Source organism: Phodopus roborovskii, unplaced genomic scaffold (assembly GCF_943737965.1).
Source record: "Phodopus roborovskii unplaced genomic scaffold, PHOROB, whole genome shotgun sequence".
Taxonomy (NCBI): Eukaryota; Metazoa; Chordata; class Mammalia; order Rodentia; family Cricetidae; genus Phodopus; species Phodopus roborovskii.
In genome coordinates, this window is record NW_026126416.1 from 9696804 (window position 1) to 9722902 (window position 26099).

The following is a 26099-nucleotide window of genomic DNA, read 5'->3' on the forward strand; positions in this document are numbered from 1 at the left end:
CACAACTCTCCCATCCTGTCTCCTCCAGCCTAACTATTGTGTGTCTTACTCTGAGTTAGAAGCGCATACGGGCTGGACATGAAGGGGTTCGAGAACTTGATCCAGCATGGCTTCGATCTTCTTACCCAGCAGGGCCAGGGAAAGGGAGGGGGAAGGGAAGGGAAAAAAAGAGAAGGGGAAGGGAGGAGAGGGGAGAGGGAAGGGAAAGGAAGGGAGGAAGAAGGAAGAATAGTAGTGGTGGTAGTGGCCGCCAAAGGTTTTCACCAATGTGAGGGGTGTGGAGAACAGTGCAGCCCCCCCCCCCTATAAATGGGTTATGGACGATGGGATTCATGTGTGATTAATGCTAGCCACCTGGTTCAGTTAGACCCTTTTCCCACTAGTCAGACAATGCCTGTCCCCTGTCAGTACCTTTATGACTACCTAGTCACTGCTTCACACATCAGTGAGTATCTATTCCAAAGACAGCCTGAAGTCCATTCCAGAAAGTTCATTTCCTGCCCAGGACTCTTGTTCTGTTCTACATAGAGCAGCACCCAAAAGGCAGCATTTGGACTCTGAGGTACACTACTGCCGTTACACTACCCCTCTACCTTTGCTCGTTCAGTGCTTGCCAACCCTCGGCGCTGGCATCTCTGCCCAGATGTGTAAAGGGCAGAAGGGTAAGAAATGGACATCCTCATCTCACTGACCTGCAAGCTTTGGCCAAGAACTAAAGACAGTTGCCACAGTAACCACAGCCTGCCTCCCACATTCTTGGAGGAGTAAATATGAAAGGATACATTTTTCAGAATCACCCAGCAGGATGCACATCATCCCAGGGGCTCCCAGAACTTCCTTCTTTCCCCTGGTTCATGTACCATGTAGATGACCTAGCCTCAAACCTCAAATCTGCTTCCGAGAGAACCCACAATGGGACAGGCCCTGGAAAAGATGGGGAAGTTCAAGTTCTAGGTCATTCTTATCCCTCAGCCTCAACATTCATGACTTTTATGCACTGTGACCAAAACAGCTGATAGAAACAACTTGAGAGAAGATAGGTTTGTTTGGGGGCACAGTCTTAGGGTGCATTGACTGGCCCCATGTGCACAGCCTGAACATTGTGTCATTGCAAGCATGTGGCAGAGGCTGTTCAGTCACAGCAGACTAGAAGCAAAGAGAATGACAGACAGCGTTAAGGATTCACCTCATACCCCAAATCTCTCTGTGTGTCTCTCTCTTTGTCTCTCTCTCTCCCTCTCTCTATCTCATAAAGGTCTCATATTCTCATATGCCCCAGGCTATCCTTGAACTCACTATGTAACCAAGGATAACTTTGAAATCCTCCCCAGTGCTAGGATTGAAATACATAGATACCATATTCAGGAGTATAGGTATATAGCATCTTCCTTATGTAGTACTGGGGATTGAACCCAGGTTTTTGCAGATGCTAGGCAAGGACTCTACCTACTAAGCTGCATCTTTAGCTTCCCAGTATATTATGGAGGTAGACTGTACCTCCCTCCAAGTTCCCAGAATCTCTCAAAAGAGGTGTAGCAGATTGGGACCAAGTATTCTTAATCATGAGCACATAGAGAACATTTCAGATTCAACTTAAAATAGCCTTTTTATTACCATCTGTAAATAAGGGTCAGAATCATGCCTGTGCCAAGCAAATGCTGAAGGGTAGAACCAGCACCATGACCTTCTAAGATGCCACGTGCCTGATGCTGGTTCAGAGTAAGATGCATGCTTCAGTGCTTGAGCATTCTGAGTCAAGGTCCAGCCTCATGTTGCCAGAGCAAAATCCTGACTCTGCTTCCCTGACCTGACTTCTGTTCTTTGCTTCCAAGATTTGATATATTTGCACATCTTTCCCTCCTGCTGAGCTGGGCTAGCTGCAGAGTTTTACTCCAAATGATTTGTAGGCCAAAGACTTACAATATCCTGGCATGGGAGTGTGGTTTGAAAAGCCACAAACAATATCTCCAAATTTTGACAAGGCAGGAAGCTGACAGACATGCCTCACAAGGAAAGCCCTTGTCAGTTGCTCTGCCAGTTCTGCCTCACAGAGCTGTGGAACTGTCACCCTTCTGGTTGCTGCTCCATCATGGCAGGGCCATTTCTCAAAACGGAAAATCCTTCCACAGAGGTTAAGTGTTCCCAGAAATCACCTTTAGGGTCACCCTTTGTTCTTCCCAGCCCACACAAATGTCTTTCCCATCTGCTAGATCTCAAATACAACACACTATATAATAATGCCAATCATGATCGCCAATCAATTAGCAAATATTTATGATGCTTCTTGTGTCACTAAAGGGAAATAACACATAACAAAAGAGTAAATTATTTGTAAAAAGCAATATGTACTGATGAGAGATTTCACTGAAATTTTGAAGTAGCCACTGTGGGAGATTTATACACCCACTGTAATGACTTACACATTAAGCTATTTTGAAATCATTTGAGTACTTATTTTATTCTGACTTAATTTTTCATTGAGGCATAATTTGCCTAAAGGAAAACATGTAGCTTTGCACTGTAAGTTTAATGAAATTTGTCAAATGTGAATTTCTTTGTAAACCACGACCATAAAGCTAAATAGCACTTCCCCACCCAGCTGGGTTCTTTGTGTCCCTTCCAGTCAGTCAGATACCATGCCTTGAATGTCCAAACATTTTAGTGTATTTCCTAGGAACTAGGCCATTCCTTTCCATAACTAACAGAAACTTGTCAAAACATGGAAACGAACAGGGATAGTATTACTATTTATCTAATCTTCAGATCTTCCCCCATTTTGCTCATTAGGACACTAATGACTTTTATAGAAAAAAATGGTAATTTATGGGTCAGGATTCCACCAGCCACATATTGTACTTAACCGTTTCATCACTCCTTAACTGTCTCATCATCTCCTTAACTGTCCTATCACCTCTAATCTGGGGCAGTTTCTCAGTCTTGTGTTGCCTTCTATGCCCTCCTCATTTTGGAAGACTACAAGTTGGAAATTTATTAGTAAACCCCAGTCTGGACTTGCTTAATGACAGCTTGTGATAATTTCCATGCTACACATATTAGGCAGAAAAGCCCAGAAGTGATGCCATGGTTGTCCCTTCATCAGGTTGCTCACCCTTCATCAGATAGCACATTCCTATTTCTGCCTTCACTGAAGATGTCAACAACAAACACTCACAAGAGGTGGGAGTTATCCAGGCTCTGAAGCAACCATGTTTCCCTTTGTAATCACTAACTATTCTGTGGTATCCACTTTGAGAATATGCAAATGTCCTGTTTACCAAGGTGTTAGTGCTAGGTTTAGGATTCATTTACAGTGCTTGTTTGACATAATTACAGTTCTTTATTGCTTTATGACAGGAATATGTTCTGATAAACATATCCTTAAGGGCTGAGGTGTAGATCAATGGTAGGGAGCTTATTTCATATGTATGAGACCATGAGTTCACTTTCCAGCCCAAAAATGATGGGAAGGAGGGAGGGAGGGAAAAAGAGAGGGAATGAAGGGAGGCTAGCCTAATTAATTTGTTGTACAAACATTAGAAGCACTTATAGGAAACTAGGTAATGCATAACTAGATACTTAGGATATATGGTGTATAGGTACATACATATACGAAGACATACACATATATAATAGCTTAGGAGCAATTGACTGATATATACTATCTATATTTATGTATACACATATATACGTACACATAGATACATTATCCTAGGGCCATGGTAAACAAAGTCACACAGGTTAAATCAAGCACAATAGAAAATGATGCTACCAAGACACAAATTAAAAATAAGATATATGTGGCTCCTGCCAGAGTGCCATGACATGCTGTCTTACATTGACTTCTTTTTATAAATAGGAGGACCATGGTTTAAAAGTAAGTTTGAAGTGGTAAATAAAACCATTAGCAGTCCTTCATTGGCACCAAATGTTATGCTCTGTATGTAACTGTGTGCAATGCCTTCATACCCCTGGCAATTCAGGTGTCCATATCATCATCACTGCAAACATGTGAGTGTTACACTAAGCTGTTATGATGACTATAAATGTCAGCAACAACAAATGTCTTTCAAGTTCTTCATAATTCTATGGAACCACTACCACTACTCATCATTGACAGAGTTGTCACCTGGTAGATACCTCTTGGACCTTGAATGTTCCAAAAGGTCCATGTGTGGAAGTCTTGGTTCCTTGAGTAGTGCTATTGATAAATGCAACATTTAAGGTATTAAGATATTAAGACTTAGTGGGTGGTCTTTAGGACATTTGGTGTGTTATTAAAGGGAGACCTGGGGAAGTAGTCTTTTCCATTTTTGCTTCCTGAGTGTAAGGTGTACAGTGTGTTCTACCACACGCTCCCCACCATTGCTATCTCCCATGCCTACCAGAGGTCACCAGCAATGAATCAACCAGAACAACTCAGAACCATCAGTACTGTGTAACAAAATCAATCTTTCTCTTTTTAAGTTAATCATCGAAGAAACTTGTTATGGAATATGCCTTCAAAAGGCAGGAAAGTAGCCATTTAGACAAGAAAATGTGCCTGGGACTGCCTGACAGCACACTGTCCAAACTGGACAAACAGGTTACAAAGAAAACTGACGGCTGAACTTGCCAAGTGACATGATGGTCCTTCAAGGTTCCTGCTTCATCAAAAAGTCTGCCAGACATTCTGAGCCTATAGGCTGAAGAGAGTTGCCCAAACATTACAGAGAAACTTTGGGTGACTGTCCGGGCAGCAAGATGTCTCTGTCAATTCTACAGTTTACATATTATCCTTCTAAGGTCTTTGATGGAGTTGAAGACAGAGAGTTATGGTTAATTTCCTTAATTATGATAAAAGATAAATTATATATAGAATTTTAGACTCACAAACATAAGACAGATGATAGAATATTGTCTTTAAATTTTGTCAAATGTTAATGGACTAAATTATTAACTATAGTTCTTGTTTGGTAACTGTTTTGTTATATATAATTTTATGATGTTAAAGTTAAAACCTTTTTATTTAGATAGAAAAGAGAAAATGTGTGTGTGTGTGGAGTGTCCTTCTGTATGCTGTGAGTGTATGTTTCTCTTATTGGTTGATGAATAAAACTGTTTCAGCCAATGAACAGGCAGGACTTAGCTTGGTGGGAAATCCAAACAGGGATAGACAAAGGTAGCAGGCAGAGTGAAGGAAGAAAGAGACTGGGGCATCACAGGTAAGCCAAGACCTGGTGGAGATACACATATTAATAGAAATAGGTTAATAATTAAGAGTCAATAAGAAGCTTGAGCTATCAGCAAAACAGCTTATAATTAATATAAGCCTCTGTGTGTTTATTTGCCACTAAAGGGCTGTGGGACCAGGTGGGACAGAAACCTCCATTTATACAAGAGTTTTGTTAGAGTGATAGAAAACTGACAAACACAACTACATATTTTGTATTATTATAATGCCTGATAAATGATTATTATTCAAATTCCATCATTTTCTCTACTCACATTGTTCTATTTCATCTTTCCCTCCCATTCCTTCTAATGAAGACTTACAGATTCTGGTTTTATGCTCTGGATTATAACCTGTTACAAATGTCTTTATTTTTATATTAAAATTATCTCACATTTGGACAGTGACAGCCCCTTTAAATCAACACCCCTGACTTTTGGACATATCAGAACTATAAAACTCTCCTGTATACTAAGGGACTATATGTTTCATTTTTGTTTCAGAGTGGATTTAACTGTTCTTGAGTGTCTGTCTTCAAGATAAAAAGGTTAAAAGGTGTTCTTGCTGGGGGTATAGCCCTGCAGGAGAGCACTTGCCTGGAATGTGTGGGCCTTAGGCTCAATCCTTAGTACCACAACAAACAAACAATGTAATGATGTTTCATTGAATCTCATAGGTTAAAATGTACAGTATACATCAACAGTGGCAATTAGCCAATTGTTGCCAAGGAACATTCCCAAACAGAACTGCTTTCTCAAATAAATATGGCTCCCACACTAACTGCAAATGGCACCAGACACCACCTGAGATCTTCAAGCCTTTGTCTGGGATGTTTCAAAAAATTCCCTGCCACTCATTCCATGATTCTGGTCAACAAGGATAACATCAGTTAGTTCTCTTTCTTTCTTTTGTCCCTTCTTAAACAAGCAGGTGGCTCAGCAGGGTGGGGAAGCTGGAAATGAGTGTGCAAAAGCTAACTGGAAGCCTGGGCATCTGATGAGACACAGCCTCACTCTACCTTTTCCTTGCCAAGGAGAGGCTCTGTTCACCAGCATGAAAACTTAAGGCCTTGGTTGTCTCCACTGGTCTAGGATACAGTTGCCTTTTCTCCTCTCAGCTTCCAGATTTAGATTTTGGGGAGAACTGCTCTTCAAGAAGCCAGTTTGCTCAGCTAATGCCATTTCCTTCCTTCCAGCTGCCCAACATGGTAGACAATAGCTGTACATGACTATTTAATAGTAAATGCTAATTAAATTTCAAAATGTAGTCTTTTACTCACACTGTCCTGAGTAAAGTGTACAAAAGACACCGTGGAAAGTGGCAATAACTCAACGAATGTTTGTGTCATTAGAAGGTGATGTATTGGATGTTAGAGCTAACTAACCAAAGGGTACATATGTCAATGTAGAGGAAGCTTGGGTTTGAGTGACTTATCAAAATGTAATTTCCATATGACCATGGGTGGCAATGAGTTCCAGGACACATACAGTTTTGAAAGGTAGATGGGGATGGAAGACTTTGATCCTTTCATCTACCAAACATCTACCTTCTGAAGACATCCCACTCTTTGTTTCTCAGCAAGGTAATACTTGCTTCAACATGGTGCTGCAACACTGGCCCCTATGTTATCCTGGATTAGTAAACAAGTCAATTTAAATCTGCCAAAATGCTCAAAAGACAATACATCTGCTTCATACTTTTAAGTTTTCATGAACAGAGGAATGTGGGCTGGAGGTGCTTATTCAAAGAATGGTGGGTTGTATTATTGCTATTTTGTTTTTGTTTTGTTTTGTTTTTAAGGACAGAAAAAAAATCTTCAGATCATCTTAAGGATGAATGGGGAGGCAGAAGGGAGAAGGGGAGTCTAGTACTGGAAGAGAGGAAGAAGGGGAACAGTGGTCAGGATGTAAAAATAAACAAGTACATAAATGTTAAAAAAGAGAGTAAATGGAAACCTGTTGGAGGATCCAGAACACACACACACACACACACACACACACACACACACACACACACACACACACACACACAATCAAATGGAGGAACCACAGGAGAATAAAATTTCTCCTGGGGCCTCCTCTCTGTATGAAAGTCATTCTCTTTGGAGATAATTACCAGCTTACTTTTGCCATGGGCAGGAAGGATTTAAATCATCATAGTCACTTTCAGTTTCAGAGACGAGAGCAACTTTCAGAGCAGTGACTCCAAGATGAACTTGACATTCATCATGGGTACAGAGGACTGTTTGCCTTCAAAGAAGTTAATTTTTTTTTTCATTTTTGCCATTGAAAAATCAGGACCTTCAGTAATGGAGCATGGGAATTAGGACCCCGTACTTATGCTGACCACCAAAGGGAAAAGGCTTTGTCAAAAAGTATTATAACAGCTTGGAAATGCTTGGGGTACAGGGTGAGTTAATCACAGGGGGTGGGCAGGTAGGAAGATGGACTTCCTGTTCCAATGAAGCCCCTGCCAAACTCAAAAGACATTAGCAAGGGGAGAGCTATTTTTAAGACCTGCAAAGTTTGAATTGGCTTAAATATAGTTCTAGCCTGGAGGCAAGGAGAAAAACCAGATAATAAACAATACCTGGACCCATATGTCAGAGGAAAGTCAGGAAGAAGAAAGAAAAAGTCTCCACTTTTCACAAATCAGTGTTCCAAGCCAGAGAATGTATGCATGTTGCTATTGGAGCATAAGGGTAGAGGGGTGGAGGGCAGTCATGGTGTCCCCATCCATAATCAGCAATTATAAAAATAGCCTTGGAAGCAAACCTGAAACTTGACAGTTGCTCACTCCTATGTAAAGCATGGACAAAGTATTAGAGCATTGATCCATATCATCTAATTTATTAACTATGAGTTTCTATATAAAAATTTAAAAAGTTCTAAATTACCATTCCAGCAAACCTTTGCCTCAGATATCCCCAGAGATCTCTCTTATAGAAACCTAATTGCAGCTAGCATCAAGAACAGAAGAGACTAAAGGAACACCCCAAAATGGAGGCCCTTCTTAAATGGCCATCTGTTTGTTTTCTGCAGGTCATTGCGGTTTTGCCACAGCTGGGGATTTGAACTAGGAATGCAGATCAGGCTCCTATGAGGGCTAATGAAGACTTGCCCCCCTCATGCTGCCCCCAGAATTCCCAGTTTTGTAGTCTGGGATGGTGCCTAAGAATCTACATTTCCCACATGCTCCTACAGGAAGCTAATGATGGGGTCACTGAGTCATTCTTTGAGACACACTGCCAGTGTTCCTAGAAGGGGAACAAGTTCTAGAAGTGTTCCTAGAACACTCCCAATGTTCCTAGAAGTTGGTTTGAGGGGAAGTCAAGTTGAAGTGGTCAGTGGGACCAAATCTGTCCTCAAAGCCAAGTACAAAGGCTTCTTGGGATGCATTTGTCATCACCCAGCCCAGTGGTATGAATCCATGAAGAAGCCACGAAGAAGCCATGCTGAGTGTGCCATTCTAAATGCACTATGTGTATACTGCCCCTGAGATCTCCTTTCTGTGGTCTTCAAGGAGGATGTACACTGCGGCCTTGATGAACTTCTTGCAAGTTGGGCTGTTAGCTTCTCCTTTCTTTTCAGATCTCTGCTGCTGCACACCCTTGCAGCTGATGATTGGCAGGTTCTTGGCCCTGCAGGTAACAGCCCAGCCCAAAGAAAACCAGGATCTGGGTGAGTTTCCCAGGCCAGCCCTGGAGATGCTGAGGCAACACGTGGTTTAAAAGCAAACTGCCCCTGAGGAAACCTAGGGCCATGTATGGACATCGGGGCTGGTATATCATAACAGAGATCTGTTCCCCATTAACTTTTGGACAAAAGTTGTTCAGGAGCCCATATCCCGATAGACCAGAGGAGGCAGGGCCTTTATTGCACCTTAAGGCTTCCCATAAGACTCAGCTGGGTACTCCCTAAAGACAGGAACCATTTGCCTTTAAGCCTATCCACCTAATCTAGAATCTATCTCCTCCAGGGCACTAAACCTCATTATTCCAGAGAAAATGGCATCTTCGAAACTAGACCCAATGGGCCTTCTCGAGTTACAAACTGACCCTTGAGTTGCTTTCATTCACCAGGAACTATTTTTCCTGGCATATGTGTAACACACAAAGAAAACCCCCCCCCTTTTTTTTTTTTGAGCATCTAATACAAAACAAGCGATTGTTGAGGCTCCAAGCAGTCTGTTGTAATTCTCTAGCATGCTCTAAAAACAATAAGCCATATGAGGGTGTGTGTTCTTTGGCCCCAGCTTCTCTCCTGGGGTTGGTCCCAGTCTACTTTGTTTCTTCCATGGGTTCTGACATGCCACAAAGCACCCTGAATGGGCATCCCCAGCCAGACACAAGCTGGCTGGGCCTTGGGACTCTCCCGTTCAAATCAACAGAGCACTCAAAACTCAAAAAGCTAGTAAGATGCTCTAGTGGGCAGTTCTCTTATCCCTTCACACTGTAAATAAGGTATGTTATCAGTTCTTGATGATGACCCTAAGATGTGCAAGCTTTCACCAGAACTGAGGTATATGGTTGGGCTTGACGCTAATACATCTCCAGTGTCAGCACTCTGGAAGGAGGAGAAACCCGAGTTCAGTGCCAGCCTGAACTCCACAGAGAGCTGTTTTCATAAAGGAAAAATAAATAAAACTTTAGATAGCTGGAATAAAGCTATCTAAATACTGTCAGGTCAAAAGCAGAGTCAATCTGGTAAGTAATAAGCAGAGCTTATCTTTGATTATGGTAAGAAATTCTACAGTTTCCATCAAAGACAGGGAACAGAGGTAGTGTGCTTGAATGGACACATGGGCACTTGAAAGGCTACTGCCCACTCCTGAGCCTGCATCTCCCCTCCTCATTGGTTTTTGGCCCCAGGTAGGAGGGGAGAGGAGTGCCATCGAAGGATCAGAGGAATGAGTCACAGAATGCAAACAGTGGCCCACCTAGAGTGCTCAGAGCCAGGGAGACTTCTGTGAGTGCTAATCTATGACCTCAGACCAATGGTAGAGACAGCTCCAGCCTAGTTTTTTGGGGGTGACATGTGGGAAGCCCAAATGGTTAATTGCTTTCACCATAGTCACATCAAGTTTGTTGAGGGATTTCTAGTGTTGGTGTTTTAGATAGGGACTCACTGTGTAGCCCAGGCTGGATTTGAATTCTTCATCTTCCTGCTTTACTTTCCCAGAGTGATGGGATCAAAAGCATACACGCCTTGAGTGTCATCGTTTCCACTTGTCACTGGAAAGCATTGAGCTCGAACAAATTAAGGATCCTTTTGATCCTTTACCCAGCAATCAGTCAAGGTAGAATTCAAATTAAGATGACTCTAACTCAAAGGTCCTTTCTCTGAACCCCTGAAATGATACATAATATAAAAATGCCCTGGAAATGATGAAGCCAAGTGAAGGTTAAGGGGATATGACTACCCAAAAGCAGAAATGCTAATTAACATGACATTTATACAAGGCTTCAGTTAAAGGGGATTTTTCAGGTACATAAAGCTTACCTTTAATTAAGAATCAACTCATTTTTTTAGTGCAGAGATTTTTTAATGGAAAATTTCCAAAAGTAATTACACTTTTTCCCCTGTTTTAAATACACATGAACTAGAATTTAAGATTTCTAAAAATAGCTTCTGATATTAATGAGTATCAAGTATGAAAGTAAGGTACAACTGGGTAATCATATTTGTCTGTGACACTGGCAGAGTGACTCCTAATAGCTAGACTTGGTGGGATTTTTTTCAGCCTATAGTTTTTTCAGGAATATTTTACTAGAGTAATTTTCACATTTAGCTAAGTTCTACCACCTCCTAATTTTTTTATAACAACATTGTAAAATACTTGTTTTATAAAGTCTTTATCCATGTACCCATCAATAAACCTATTATTTTAAAACACATGTATAAATTATTTTACAGGGGCCATTGAGATGGCTTAGCAGGTAAGGACCCCTGCTTTGAAATCTTGGCAGCCTGAGATCCATCCCTGAAATACATTTAAAAGTGGAACTCTACAAGGTTGTGCTTTTACCTCCACACATGGGTGCTATAACATGTGCACCCTACCTCCAATATAAAACTTGAAAAATACATTGCAGGTATAATCTACATACCTCTCCCTGAATATTGCAGGACATACATCATTTGTTTATGATATGTCCTTGTTGAAATACAATTAAAATAACATAATAAAATGCACAAGTTTCAAGTGTGTATTCACATGATTTGGCAAATGAACTCTAAAGACCATGCACTGGGAAGCCCCTCCCCTTCCCCAGTAGACACACCCACACTCCCTGGGATACTCACTTTCTAGAGTCTTTCTTTATAGTCAGCTGTCACTTGACAGGCAGACACAGAGCATATTCTCGATCGTGACTTTATGTTATCTGCAGTTATTTTGTTAGGGATCATGGGAGTAAGTTCAAAGCCACTTTTGGGAAAGTGCATGGGTATCAGGGTTGTCTCTGCAGGACTTGGAAGCATCTGAGAGAGCCAGCATCCCAATTTCCATGTAAGTTCAGTGCTGTTGAATTGTTACAAAGCTGAGCCAGCTTTGCCATCTACAAAAGAGCAGAACCCTCCAACAATTAGCATTTCAATACAGTTTTGAGGAACTGGGTGAGTAAGCAAATGACATTTCCCTCAATAAATAATTTGCTGTAATGATGTGTCCAGGCTGCTATGCTGAGACATTTGGTTCAGATAGTGTTGTATCATTTCAAGATAGCTTTAACTACTGAGGCACTAAGACACCCCCCAACCTGTTGGATGTGAATTTTGCATGTTGACACATTAGCATGTTGAAATGTTAAAGCATCATAAATGCAGATGCTGATTCAACATCTAAGCAATATGCTGAGTCATTCACTTGGTGAGATGATGAGACATTGTGTTCAGATGCTGATGTGACATCTGAACTAACAAGCTGAGCTCTGCAATTGCAAGATAATGGGACATTGTCATCTTGAAACTCTGAGATAGCCACAGGTGTTGAAGCCCTCAGATTTGATAATGTTGACTGATGGAGAGAGGCTCACATGTGGAAATGTTTGGATTTTGTCACACACATGCTGAACATTCATACATTTTGGGTAAGATGTAAATTCTAACTCCTCCTTAGTATCTGCCAAATATTTTTCCACATTCCTTTCCCTGCAGCAAACAATCCTTAACTCCTTGGAGGCCTTTATCTGTATATATAGACTCCTGGAATTCTGCTTAAAGTTGTTCTTTGGTCCAGGATGGGGCTTGGCATCTACATGGAAATTCTGGGGTATTTATCCATTACCTCAGATATTAATGGTCAGAGCCTATGCTCTCATAGACCTAATAAGCCATGTTTGGTCACCATCCTTAATAAACCTATTAAACAAACAAATATTAGTGGAAAAAAAGAAAAGAAAAAGTGTGGTCACATTTGAGACGATATACAAGGTTATTATTCAGTAACATTTACTCCCTACCAATTTCATCTTTGATGTCTTGGCACAAAGTTTAGACTCAAGTTATGGCTAGAGTTATGAATATTATATAATGTGGGATTCATAATAAGGGGTAGGCTCACCCATCATTAGACCATCATTATCTGGGCTATTCTTCCCTGCAAGGTGGCTGGTCTGAAAATCTGGAACTCTTCCCTAGAGACAAGCCCCTCCATCAAGACTGGCTCACTCAAGCTTTTGTCTTTTTCTTCTTCCAGCATGGGATTCCTGATGGAATTTTAATTTCTTGTGGTCTACTGTTTCATTGGACAAAAGTGAGTGACACATTTGTTCTTTAGAATATCCTCATTTGTGTCTGGCTTGACACTGACATATGTGCCTGGCAAGATACTGACAACAACAGCATCATTTTCTCCCCTTAATTGCTCGCGTCTGAGGCTCCACAATCCTCCCGAGCCTGGGTAGCCTGTAAAGGCAACATCTGTCTGGCCTGTCTTCAATTTAGAGCAGAACCTGCCCTTATACAGCCCATCTCCTTGCTCCTCCATCACCTGCCACACAATGTGGACATTTGCAAAACCGTTGTTACTAATCTGTATCATTGATAGAAAAATAAGGAACATGCCAACTAAAACTTTGCCTGAAATTTTAACATAAAAGCACAATGAATGCAGAAGCAAGATGGAGAACAGTCCTGCTAACTCAGCTGAGCAAGAGGGCCACATGTGTCAGAATTGGATTCCCTACTGTTGGTCACTGAATAGGAAAGACTAAGTTATCACTAAGAGGTATGGTAACTGACAACTACCAGACTCAGCATCAAAATAATTACCATAGCCCTTTGAGAAAAACAGTGTTGGAAGATGTAGCAAAGACTTATCTTCTAGTGCAATCTCTCATGGGCTCTCTGGGGAACCTACAAGGCTATGCCCATCACCAAAACCTGAGACAATAATCAGTGGTTATCATGACTTTATGACAATCAGTATTTGAGCATTGTATGGTACAATGCAATATGAAAGACATCCCCAAATAGTATCCATGCACATCATCAATTCACAAAGCCATCAGGTCCACACCTGATCTCACTACCAAATGCAGCAATGAAGAAACCCATCAATCCCTCCACTAGCTGCTTCTTTATTTACTGTACTGATAACCAGATTTCAATAAAATACCTTTTGATGCCTGTATTCTTAAAAAAGAACTTTTACAGCCAGAGACCCTGAAAATGGAGGGTGGGATTACTACAGGCCCAGGGCAGCACTACTGAAGGTCCCTGGAGGACCCCACAGCTCCGGCCAAATAAGCCAGAGGTGAGACTCAATCTGGATTCCAGGAAGTGGCACTTGTTTGTCTTAACAGATGTTGCTTACAGAGCTCATAAATTAAGACAAGTTATTTTTGGACATGGCATCTTTGCTAAATCATTTATTCCCTGTCTTGTTTTATTGGATTTTAATCAGGAACTATCTTGTGAAGCAGTCTGACATGTCATAAATTCAACCCAAGAACCGAACTGGTGGGAGGGGCCTCCCAAACAGAACAGAAACTGAAGTGCACAAGGGCAATCCTCATTCTTTGATGAGCACCACATGTGGCTGTCTCCCTCTGGCCATTTAGGATGCCCTGACTCTGCCTGGCTTGGGGACCTGGGGTCTAGCAAATGGGCTGTGATGACTGGCTTTGTCAACTTGACACACATTTAGACACATGGAGAGGGAATCTCAATTGAAGAACTGCCCCCATCAGATTGCCCCGGAGACATATCTACGGGACATTTTCTTGACTGATGGTTGATAAGGGAGAGCCTAGCCCTCTGTGGGTGATACTACTATGGTAGGTGCTTCTGTGTTGTATAAGAGAGCAAATTGAGCACGTCAAGAGGAATAAGCAAGTAAGCAATGTTCCTCTAAGGTCTCTGTTTCAGTTCCTGCCTTGAGCTCCTCCTTCACAAAGGACTATAAGCTGTAGTCTGAAATGAACCCTTTCTCTGCCAAGGTACTGTTGGACATGCAGTCTATCACAGCAGCAGAAAATCAAACTAGGCCAAAGGCCTCTGGAATCTGGCCAGGGTCATACAACAAGACCGTAGAGAGACACATCAATTGCAATAAAAGGGGGCCTCATGGACCACCTCTACAAACTGCTCCTCAGGCAGAGGAGATGGAGGATGCCTTGTTGCCCTACTCAGAGGGAAATTGGAGAGTTCTGCACCCACAGAACAAGGCATCATTATCTGTCCAAGATGAAAGGCTGACAAACATCTTCATGGCACCTACCACTTATTGACTTATTCCTGCAAAGCTGAAACCATTCAGACAGCTCCCAGATTGAAACCTGATTCCTGACACAGTAAGCAATATGAATTTGGACAAAGTAAATTGATTTACTCATATTATACAGTAGTCCTAATTCAGCTCTTACAGTGATGTTGGAGCAAACTCTTTGAAATATGCAACTAAGAGATCAGATGACCTGGATTTTAAATATATATGTTTATGAAAAAAATGTGTATTTATGGCATGGAAGCAGAAGAGTGACTGTGAGAAAATGATGATGGGGTGAGTATGAGCAAAGTAAAACAACACACATGTATGGAAATACCCCAATAAATTCCATTACTTTTGCATACTAACTTAAAAAAGGAATTCAAATGAAAGTGTGGAGTAGGGACTGGCACACAGTCTCTTATCTCTTGTCATTGCCCTGCCTTTGAGGCTAGAAGTGACACTTGTGCATAAATATTCTTGAATAAATGAACAGTAATCAGAAAAAAAATTAATCCATTTGTTAAAGATTCCATTTGCATTATTTTCATCAGTGTCATTAACTTCTTTAGTGAAAAAGTAACCAAAGCACCAAATGATCGAATAGCTATTTACATGTCCATCATTTACTGACTGCACCCTATGGGCTATGCATGCTTCTAGGTATAATATCTATATAATGAACTGTACTCATTAAAGTTTCGCACTCATACCCCCCAGCACTACAGATTTGCTTTCTACTTTCATAACTTAGCTCACTTACAGATGGAATTATCACATGGATGCATTCTTTATGTCTAGTTTCTTTCATTCAGCCTGGTGTTTCCTGAGATCCTTTGTGTTTTGGAGGTTCACTGCTATGTAATATTCCATTGCACAGATATATCCTTATTTGTTCATTTGCTTGCCAGTTTATGGACATTTGGTCTTTTTTCTAGATTGAGAATATTTGAATAAAACTAGTAAGCACGTTCACATGTGTATCTTTAATTTTTAAATTTAGTTTGTATTTTAGACTAAGTTTTGCTATGTTATACAGGTTAGCTTCAAGTTCCTGAGCTCAAGGTATCTTCCTGTCTCCCAAGTAATTAGGACTTCAGGTACATACCCACACATCTGGCTCATGTGCATATTACTGTGTGATTATATCTTACCTGAGTTAATTTCTATAGAGGCAGAATAGGCAAATCACAAATTAAGTGCAAGTTTATCTCATAAGAAGAAACTAAACTATTTCCTGAAGTGGCTTCTTTGTCCCGCACTACCGTCTCGCCAGCAAGAACGACGCGGCACACTCAGGATCCTTCTGCAGTAAAGCTTTAATGCATCTTGAGAGGGAGAGCATAAGCTTACAGAGCGGAGACACCAAACATCCAAAACCCAACCCTTATATAGGTTTACAACCTTCGCCTTGGACGTGTCACCTCCTGATTGGCTGCAGCCCATCAGCCCATATGACGCCACGGGAGAGGCAGAGCCCAAGGGATGGAAAGTTACCCAGCGCCTGCGCACTAGCTTGTTTACCATTCTGTGCCTGCCGGATGCAGGCGCCATCTTGTAATGGAGAATGCAGGGACGGCTCCCTACACTTCTTTACATTTTATATTTCCATTTATAAGACATTCCAGTTGCTCCACATCTTTGCCAACATTTGGTATTGTCAGCTTTTAAATTTGAGCCATTCATATAATTATACAGTAGTATCTCATGGTATTTTTTACTTCTGTTTTCCAGTGACTACTGAGCTTATTGGGTTATGCATTTTTATGAATCTGGTTAATGAGATAAAGCCTTCTACACAGAGAAGACACCCAATTTTAGCTCTTACTTTCTTTTTTATCCTCTCTGTAACAAAGTAGTATTAAAGATGGACACTCTTTGTGCACAAGAACCATTTATTTATGTCCCTGGCTTAGTATCTGACACATGGAAGGTGTACAATTGAACTCTGCTGGGAAAAAAAGTGAAGAAATTTTAGTTAATTGTAGAATATAATTTAATGACATTCTTGGGTCCTATTGAGAGCTGAGCTGTAGGCTTCTCTATGGTGATTGGCTCAAGACTGATCATTTTTTAAATTGCTATAATTAAACTGTCCCTTTTCCACTTCAGATCCCCAATTTCCCCCTGCCTGTAGATGACCTACCTTTCAAACGGGCAATATGAATTGACTATGAGCTTGTTCATAAGCTGACAACTGAACAAATAAAGGGAATGACTCTGAGTTGGAGCCTTAAGAACTCTGATATAATGTCTTTCTCATCAGGCTGGGAATTAATAGGTTGAAAGAGAGGCAAGAGTGTGTGAAGCAATGTAGCATGTTGGGATAGTACTGTGGAGAAAGAATCAAGAAAATGGGATCTGGGTTCAAATCTTAAGTCTTCTGCTTAGTGCTTTCAGATTCGAAACACCTGAATCTCACCGAGGTTCAGGTTCCTCATTTGAAAAACCAGGGAAACAGCCTGGAGAGGAAGCTCAGTGATAGAGAGCTTGCATACTATAAACTGGCCCTATTTCAGCCCCCAGCATCCACTTCCCATCTTTTAACAGCTGGCACCATCATACCCCAGTTGTTGAGTAATGATAATGAAGTTCAAGTACTCGCTGCAGAACTGTCCTTTATCAGTAGGGCCCCCAGAAGACAGTATCTTCTCCCCACTTCCAGGGGAATTCACTGACTGGTCAATAGATGCACAGCAGGTTGATTCCTTCACTCTTAAGGGAGAGTGTAGCTGTGATTTTAGCTATAAAATCAATCCTGTATACCACACACCCGGACAAGGCTGACCCTAAACCCAATTTTGGTTCCATTCCCGATCAACACTGTATTACTCCCTCTCTCACAGGTCTCCATTGAGTTCTGTCCCCCACAAAACACATGCCATGAATCACTGCCACAGAGTTTACAACTGGCAATTACACTTAAGATACCCCCAAATAGATACCCGAGACACAATTTCTTTTATGATTCATTGATGATAATAAGGATAATACTTTTTAAACTTGTGTTTGCTGACTTCAGAAGTCACAAAGGATCAAAGCTAAAATAAAATTTCATACTTTCTGTGATTTTTGAAACCCATGGAATCTATGGCTATTAGTATGTTCAGTCTACCTTAAACCAATCACTTGGGCAAAGTGAAATAAATGAGGCATCAAATGAGAGGCCTTTCCTGAAGCCTTGGGGGTGCATAGGAAGGAACTTGCAGAGACAAGTCTCCAAACTATATGTTAGTGATGTAAAAAGAGTTGGAAAGCATTCCAGGGAAGAAATTACACAGAATCTGCGGGTGGCAAAAAATTACTGTCTTAGTTATGATTTTCACTGCTGTGGAGAAACACCATGACTGTGGCAACTCTTATAAGGAAAACAGTTAATTGAAGTGGCAGCTTACAGTTTCAGAGGTTCAGTCCATTATCCTCATGATGGGGAGCATGCCAGCATGCAGGCAGATGTGGTGCTGGAGAAGTAGCTGAAAGGCCTACATCTTTCAGGCAACAGGAAATGATGTGTCACCCTGAGTGTTGCTTGAGCAAAAGAGACCTCAGAGTCCATCCCCACAGTGACACACTTCCTCCAACAAGGCCATACCTCCTAATAGTGCCCCTCCCTATGAGATTATGGTGATCAATGACATTCAAACTAATACAATTACTATTTCTTGGTCACACAAATAAAGGCTGACAACAAGCTTAACATTGAGCTTTGGCTGGATAGCAGACACTAAAGAAGTTCTCCATGCTCACTGAAAAGAGAACAAAGGTCGCTGAGAAGGGAGAGATAGTCATGAAGTTTCAGGGCTTGTGTGGTCATCTCTACAGGTTGGCTAGGGTTATGTTTAACCAGTGATGTGGAGATGAGATGAAGAAATGTCAAGACTGGATTTCTATCTGGGATGATCCCATACATGGTATCTGAAATGACTAAAAGATCTAAAGGTTAAAGGCATTTATGGATGGAACTGACAGAAAACCAGTGGGAGATGTTCACAGTGTAGTATTAGGTTTCTGGGAAAGACCGAGATTATCCAAAAGAGGAGAAATCTCATCTCTCCCCCAAGAAACTCAGTGGGGACCATTCCTGAACTGGGACTGTTGATGACCACAAACATCAATTCATTCAAGAGAGGGAACAGCCAATGACTAATGGGATCTATAGCTTGCTCATAACTAACCCCAATAGCTTCAATGTGTGTAAAATATATAACAGGAGATGAAAAGCAAGAATCCTATCTGTATATATTCTTGGAGGTTTATATTAAACTGTCATCAGGGTCAGAAAGGAGGTGAATAGGAAAACAGACTTATAAGTCCACCCTTCCTTAAGTTTTCCCCCAGATGAAGTCAAATACTACAAACTCATTCAAACACCATGGAACTTAAAGAACCTTTCTGCCTGATTCTGTATTCTAAATGATTCTGAGCCAATCATTTAGCTTCATTCTTGGAACACATGGCAAATGAAAGGACCAGTATACCAAATACCTGCCTATACTGATGTCCCCAATTTAACTAGTTTACACCAGCTCACAACTGTCCATCAACTGGCAATATCTACTGGAAGATCAAGGATTACCATGGTTAACTACTTATGCCTGGAAAGCATAATAGATATAAGATGGTAGCACATTAGTCACACATTTGCTCTTTTCTGTTTAGAAACTTCTAGTAAGTTCAAATACTAATAGTTATGCCAAGATATATATATATATATATATATATATATGTGTGTGTGTGTGTGTGTGTGTGTGTGTGTGTGTGTGTGTGTGTGTGTGTGTGTATTTTGAAAGTTAATATTTTCTAAACTCAGTACTACAAATAATAATAGTTAAAAAGAGAAAACAAACAAACAAAAAAAACTTAAAAAGATAGGGGATCCAAAAAAGAAGAGAATTTAGAGAGAATTAAACTGAAAAGTAATTTTACAAAGTAACTGCTATCTTCCAAAAATTCTATTTTAAACAAATGTTCTTTTTTATCAGCTACAGAACAAATGAAATTTCACATTAAAACAGTATTTCCCACTTTTCAATTATAGCCCCCAGCTGTGAAGTCACTCCTTACAAAGAGCAAAGCTTGTTACTCTCAATAACCCCTGGCTTAAGAGATAGCTACAGCAGCCAAGAACCTCTCTGCACAGTTCTCTGCATGGCTCCTGGATACCTAAATAAAAGGTCTACAGCTCTCAAAGCCTGTTCTTCACCCTCCTGGGTCTGTACTTGGACATGGCATTTACCAGGATTAGTCTTGTAACATGGACAAGACAATCATTCCAGCTAAGTAAAGAGGGACATGCACCCCAAAGTGATAAACTACGTAGACAAAACACTGGCTATGCAAGATCACAGAGTGATGAAACTAAAGCAGTCAGGATATCAAAAATGAAGACTGTCTGACTGTTAGTCAATCTGTATTTGGATTTTCCAAAAGCGGAACTCAGAGAATTAAGGCAAGTAGCTCTACTGAGATGAGGAGGATTTTAATAGCAAAAGTGGGATGGGGACAGGGAACCCACAAAGGGGTAAGATAGTAACCCAGTTACTGTTGTGGGCAACTGAGTTCAATTGAGAATTCTAGAAAACCAGATGAATCACGCACAGCTACAACCAGGCCAACCAGAGGACATCTCCACACTGCCTCCCGATGGTTCTTGGTTAAAGACTTTGCCCAGGGATGTATCCCCTGGAACTCCTAGTCTCCATTGTGGAGTAGGTAGAATGTTCCTCCCATGTTTTCCAAACCTCTTGAATCTTATGTAGAAAGACTCAGAATCAGGCAGTAGGAAGCTTAGGAAATACCCACTTAAGCAATAAAGCTGGAAGGACATGCAGTGAGCATGAACAGGGTAGGGTCTAACGCACAGTCCATGTCCCTCACAAGGGGATACCTGGCCTGGGTGTATGCTCATCTAAGACATGCAGATAGGGAGGAGATGATGCAAAGACAGAGGGAGACCAGAGACAAGGCAGAGACTCTATGGCTCTCCCTAGGTGGAATCAAGGCAGGATTGCTGGCATGTTGGAGCAAGGACTTTATAAGTTACTATGGGGGCTGGAGACCTGGATCAGCAGTTAAGAGTGAGTGTTCACTTGCAGAGGACTACAATTCAACTATCAGCATTCATATCAGGCCACTGACTCCCTGTAACTTCAGCTCAAGAGCATCTGACATCTCTGGCTTCCTTAGAAAACTTCAGTCACATGTACATAATCACACACAGATATACACACACTTTAATAATAATAATAATAATAATAATAATAACAATAATAATAATAATAAAGGCATTTTTCTCTTTGGAAAGAGGCTGCTTCACCATGCACCAAATATATGATGTCCATCAAGGCATTACATAGATAAAGTCACCAGAGCATATGCCCTTAGAGCAGTGGTTCTCAACCTTCCTAATGCTGTGACCCTTTAATATAGTTGTGGTGACTTCCAACCATAAAATTGTTTTGGTTGCTACTTCATAACTGAAAATTTGCTACTGTCATGAATTGTAATGTAAATATCTGATACGAGAAATATCTGATATGCAATCCCTATTGGAGGTCATGACCCACAGGTTAAGATCCACTGCCTTAGCAACCTGTATAGTCCATATATTTTCATTAGGAAATGTAAACACTTACTGCACGTGAAACAAGATGTGCTGGACATGGGGTGTGAATGAAACCTAAAATATTAGGATGAGTCCCCCAAGGAAAAACTGTTGTCTATGCTTGGGTGTTCATAGATCCTTCTTTGTAGAGGGGATATTGAAGAGGTGTGCCTTCTGATGGAGGATTTGGAGCAGGGCCAACCAATAGGAATGGAATATTATCCAAGAAGACCTTGGGCCTGGTGGTGAGAATAGGACCACATAGTTCCTGAAACAAGTAGCCAGTGTTTACTCCCCATGTGCACTTGCACACATCTTGGGGAGTAGGGAACAAAATGTGCTAGGATCCCAGGATCCTAGCAAAACTTTGAACACTGATCAGAGGAGTAAGTCTGCCACTGAGAAGCCAGAGCCTAGGGGTTATAGATAACCTGCTGAAAGATAACAGTCCAGTGGAGTGCTTATAGCAGAACTGGGGTTATGACCACGCTAACAGAAAAGGAGATAAAAGGGGTGGCTAGCAAAGAGACAGAACATTCCATGTCTGTTCTGTGCCACAGCAGAATCTTCTACAACAGTGGAAATATTGTGTTGTTCAACACAATGATAGTTCACTTCCTGTTCCTGCCTGATCACTTTTCTAACAGGACTGCATGTGTTGAGGGGAGTCTATCTGAGGCATTATTAAAATGAACATGGTAGAAACTTCCAATCATCTTGAAATTCCCAGCCCTCCTTGAAGAAAAGGAATCACCCTCCTGAGTCCCATCTGAAGTGTGAAATGGTTTTTGCTAGCCCATAAAGAATATTTGGACTGCCACAATGTGAAACCAAAACCCTGCATTGGGGAGTCCTTGGAACACAGCAGAGCCCAAACAGATGTCCTGGGAGAAGCAAGGTCAAGTACCACCTTGTTATGATCTGCCAGAAGAGCTGTCTGTCATCGATTGGCAACCTTACCACAAAACACAAGCCAAAGATGTCATGACTCTTGATTGAATCAAGGAGAAATGTTCTGTTCAGCACCAGGAAAGCTTGAAGACAAAGCAATGGTGGGTAGGACTTGAGTACCATGTGCTCTGCTGTCTAACTACTTTGCAGACCTTATCCTCTGTCATCTTTATTGCAAACCCTAGAAGTAGGGTCTGATCATCCTCTCTTTGTGGATGCAAAGTACACTGAGTGTGCTGCATTTTCGAGATGGTCTGAGATAGGGCTTAAATCTACTGATCTCCAACCCCACATGGCCTTCTCCAATACGACACATCTCCTTAAACATCTGATTTTTGATAAACTGACGTTAACCTTTCATCTTTTGTACTGGACATACTGTTGTGAGAACAACCCAGAATCTATTTTAAAAGTTAACTAGTCACAAACATTAACTCAAAACTCCCAATTTCCAGATTTACTTTATTCCATTTGTATGTTTCTAGACTTTATTTTTTTTTTAGAGAAGTTTTTAGTTCACAGAACAATTGAACAGATTTCATAATCATTCCAAATGTGTCCTCCCTCTTTCCTTGATGAGGTGTTTTGTCATAAGTGATTGACCAATACTGTTATTTAACTGTGGCCCGTGGTTTGTATTAGGGCCCATTCTTGAAGTGATATCTGGGATTTGATAATGCAAAATATCATGTCCCCCCATAGAATATCATATAGACTAGTTCTCATTCCCAAAATTCTTCTGTGCCCCACCTCCAATTCTCAGACCCATGAAACTCAAGGTTCACTGAGCCCTTCTTCTTCTTTTTTTTTAATAATATGATCTATATCATGCCCTTGGAGTTAAACAGTGCATAACCTTTTCAGACTGGCATGTTTCACTTTGCAACATGCAATCAAGTTACATGTCTTTTTGTGGCTTGATCCCTTTTTATGAATGTGCCACATTTCATTAATCATACACCTACTGAGGTGTCTTAGTTGATTCCAATATGGGTCTATGTGATGGTGTCTTATCCCAGTCATCTTCATTGTCTATTATTTTCTCTAGTTCCACATTGACTTGACTTCTGTTACTTTCACAAGTGTTGAAGTCAGGTATTATTACTTTCCTTGACTGGTCTACTCATTATTAGAAGTGTATAGCTGAACTTTTGCATCTGCTTATGACTATTAGAGTCACTCTATTAACATTCATAAACCTGAATGGACTGTGATTGGGATTTCTCTGAATCTACATATTCAGTTTATCTACACATGTAAAAACTTAGCATTAAGAATGTTGGCTTAGAGGTACTATCACTTTTCCAAACCTAGTCAAGAATATATCTTGACCATATCATTAAAATTAAAAATAATGAGGTAGCCAAATTAAGTAAATTGAAAAGCAAATAATCTTTAAAACCAAAGTAGTCATACACTTTGCTGTGGCCTTCTCATATTTACTGCTCCTTTATAACTACTCATGGCCCTGCCTGTCTACCAAAAGAGGAGGGATCCACAGACATCTGCTCTCTTTAGCCAAGACCCCAACACTCAGAAGGCAAATCTACCAGGATTCCTTCTTGGCTCAGCAATCAGAGCTTATTATTAACACTGTGGAAAATGGGAGACCAAAATACTCCTAGATCAGTTCTAGTTATAAGTGAGGTCCATGAGAAACACAACCCCACAGCTTTAGGAAATATGGCTGGGCCCACAGCACATATTCTCAAAGATTTCCACTAAGTATGCTACACCTGTAAACTCACCTCTTAACATGTTTTGTTTTATGGCCTTTCTCCATTTCATGTTTCACTGAATGCATTCATTATTGTCTCCCACCGTTGCTCATCCTTCTTCTCTGCTCTAGGCAGAACTCATCGTAAGTTTGGAATGTCCCCACCTTGTGGCAACCATGCCAGTGTAATGTCATTCTCACCTCTGTCTGAATGATTTTGGGAACCTCACAGAGCACTTGTCCTCCTTGGAGTCTCTCCAGTTGTCATATAAATGAGGTTATACACTTCTGTGAGGCCCAATACAATGTCTACTATAAGAGACATGATAGACTGAATTATACCATTACTGACATTAGCTAAGCACTATCTTTGCTTCGGTATAAGTTAATTAATTGCTTCACATGCTAATCATTCAGTCATTGCCCCTTATATTAGTCCTAATGCTTCTTGCATTCTACGAATGGAGATACCGAGGATGAATAATGTAAGCTGACTCTCCCAAAGGCACCCAGTTAGAAGGGTAAAATAGTAAAGCCAAAACTCAAACTTGGACATGTAGGTACAATAGTGTTATACCATTTTACTAACTGTCCACCTGATTTTGGACTACCCTAAATATCCCCAGTGTAGAACAAACTATAGGTTTTAGTTAATCTATGCTGCTCTTACTCCACAAGTACTTCCACCTTTCTCAACTTTTACACACCCATTAAGATCTTCCTTGGGAGTCACACCTTCTATGAAGTCACATTCACCAGCAGAATTAGCATTTCTTAATAAGAAACCAACAGATACAAAGATGAACATAAAAATAGTTTCCTTTTGCCAACAGGAACACTTTCTTAACACTTGGTATACATATTTCCACACTGTACAAAAATAGTTACTGTAAACATGTTCCCATGTCATTCAACATTAACAGCATAATTTGTGATTGCCCAACCTTCCTAGTGCATTGGGTATTATAATTGAATATGATTTTAAACATCAGATCTGTCCAAAGATTAGCATGGCCAATTCAGCAGAAATTTGTCATGACAGACACTAAGGGGCAAATTTTTGGAACACTGGCAGAATGCAGGGCTGTGGCTCTACACCAGTTTCCCACAGTGCCTAGGCAAAATGTAAGGATTGATTTATTAATGGACCTGCATTGGCCAGCAGCCCAGTCATCTTCATTACTGCCAATGTTTTCTGGCATGGGTGTGAAGATCTAGAACAGAAGGATAATCAGCTTAACTTACCATACAGGGCATTGCATTATTTAACTGTTTAAAGGCTAGCCAAGGAAAATTAGACTCACAAACAGATATATATTCTTAATACTTCACTCTTGTGGGTCCAAATCCAAGTTAGTCCCCACTTTCAGTTTCCCCTCAGGCAGACAAATGTCCCAATAACATCAGTAATAACAATTAATGCTTTATAAAAAATGTAATATTTGAATACTCACCACCCCATTTGCTTTCCAAAAATACTTCAGATACAGATATTATTAGAGATGTAAAACAGAAGCTCAGAAAGCCCCAGGAGTTCATCCCCTGTAGCTAAGTGATAAACTGACCCTCAGGCCTCCAACTCTAACCATTGTGCTCAATTTTAGCACACCATACTGCCTCTCCAAAATCCCTGCTCCACAGGTCATGAATAGCTCTAGGGCAAGGAGTCCACAAACAAAGCAAGTGATACCCATTTACCTATAGGATGCAGAGTAGGTGCTCTTCCACACTGAAGGCAACCTTCCAGAGAAGGCTATGCATTCATTCTAGAACATGGGTACCCAACTTTTGATAATGCAACATGATACTTGTTTACAAATGTGTTGGATTGCACCCAGGCAATATCTGTTCTTAAAAAAGGTACAATAAAAGATTCACTTGACTTAAGTTGGGCATGCAAACTGGGA

The 26099-nt window shown here is 40.8% G+C and overlaps 1 protein-coding gene across 1 annotated transcript in view; it reads right to left on the reverse strand.

Moving 5' to 3' along the window:
- Slc24a3 (solute carrier family 24 member 3) overlaps positions 1 to 26099 on the reverse strand; it is a 480001-nt gene that overhangs the window by 333510 nt on the left and 120392 nt on the right. The window lies entirely within an intron of this gene.